At 37.0% G+C, this 1,798-nt stretch overlaps 1 long non-coding RNA gene across 1 annotated transcript; it reads right to left on the reverse strand.

The window, feature by feature from the left end:
- Nucleotides 1-379: 379 nt before the first annotated feature.
- On the reverse strand, nt 380-754 carry LOC122012659. Its single transcript, XR_006120286.1, has 3 exons — nt 715-754; nt 544-624; nt 380-450 (listed from the first exon to the last, which is right to left on the reverse strand). It is a non-coding gene; the product is annotated as an uncharacterized LOC122012659 (long non-coding RNA).
- Nucleotides 755-1,798: the final 1,044 nt, after the last annotated feature.

The following is a 1,798-nucleotide window of genomic DNA, read 5'->3' on the forward strand; positions in this document are numbered from 1 at the left end:
GTGGCTAGTGCATAGTCTTGGCTTGTTAGCTTGTTCCAACCTCACTAATAACTCTTAAGGTTCCAAGTTGCCAAATACAAAGTATTATCATTTCATTATTTTTTAGCATGCACACAACACAAGTATTAAATTTAAAAATGGTTAGAGTCAGAGTGGTATATTTTGAAGCTTTTGAGTTTCTATTAAAAAAAACCACTTCACAATTATGTTAAATGATGTGCAAAGCATTAATTTAAACAAAACATAGTTATAATTGGTGAAAGATCAGCATGAGTTAACTTACATGGTTGTCTTTTACCTCTTCTTCTCCTCCTCCGTAGGAAGAACGCAGAGAGTAGAATGAGTACTACAACCACAGTAACAGCCATGGAAATCACACGAACCTGAGTTCTATTTGTATGCTTGCTACACTCACAGGCGCCTCCTGAGCTACATGGGTTGCCCTCTAGTCTGATGTGGCAATTGTTTAATTATAAGAGCAGTTATTAGATTATATGTTCATAAATTAGTTGACAAAATTCCTGGAAGATGGATTGTACGTACCTCAGCGACAGTAAGCCCTTTGCTTGTTTATGGCACAAGTCAGCTGGCATAGGACCATCAAGTTTGTTGGATGATAAATCTCTGCATACGAAAAGATAACAACATGGTTATCAGATACTTTAGTCAAAACTAGGTACTTGGGTTTCCCAAAGAGAAGGTATAAACACTTACAGACTTTGGAGTGAACTCAAGTTTGCAAGAAAATCAGGAATAATTCCAGTCAAGTAATTGTTCGATAGGTCCCTGCCACAAAGAAGGAAAGCAATTTTCTTTACAGATAATTAATTTACAAGAAAACAAGGGACTAGGACCAGAGAAGGCATTTTTTGATAAACCCATGAGCAATTAAGTCGAGGTATGCGCTTCTTTGAAATTCAGCTCCTCCCTTGTACTATACATGGGTATGAACGTTCAACCCTTCAGCCATGCATAATGGCTTGTACAATCATATTAAATTATTGCCGACAAAAAATGCATGCTCAAATGGAATGTGCAGAAGATGATAGTTGCAAACCAATATTTATGGAGATGAAAAGGATCACACAAGGACCCATGTTAGGTTTGCAATGGCAGTTGATATAGAACCTTCTAGTCCTTTATAAGAAAGGTTTCTGCAAAAATTATCACACAGTACAAAGAAGCAATATTATTCCCTTCCTCATGTGATATTGACCAAAGATTCTTTCTAGTTTCTGAGATACGTACAGGGATGTAACCCTAAAGGATGTTGAGCTAGAAGAAGTGCAATCAACTATGCTCCAACACAAATTTGCAGGAACACATGGGCCATCTTGCCAATTGTGCTTGTCATCATACCCGCCTCTTTATGATCATCATAGCATCAACTGTTGTTTCATGAGTTCAGAGATGTTAAAAGCACAAATAGCACCAACTTTGTTTTTTGATCTAAGAACATGTCAATGTTAAATGGACAACAACAAACGTATCGTAGCTGTAACCTAGCATTTATTAGAGCCCTAGGTAGCAGTGGAGCAAAGTTCGACCAGTATACATGCCAGTTTCGCTTGATCCTAATATACCTGTCTATTGTACCGGTACACCTTGTAGATACCAGCCAGTGTAGCCTCACACAAATTAAGAAAATTATGCAACAATAGTACGAGCAGCACGCGAGGTACCATTCCTTTGTCAATTGGTCACATTTAAAATTTAGCTTTTTATATCTATGCTTTGATTAAATGGAACAAAAAATATTAACTGATAAAAGTTGTAGATTCTGGGATCAATCTTAGAT

This window comes from Zingiber officinale, chromosome 8A (assembly GCF_018446385.1).
Source record: "Zingiber officinale cultivar Zhangliang chromosome 8A, Zo_v1.1, whole genome shotgun sequence".
In the NCBI taxonomy this organism is placed as follows: Eukaryota; Viridiplantae; Streptophyta; class Magnoliopsida; order Zingiberales; family Zingiberaceae; genus Zingiber; species Zingiber officinale.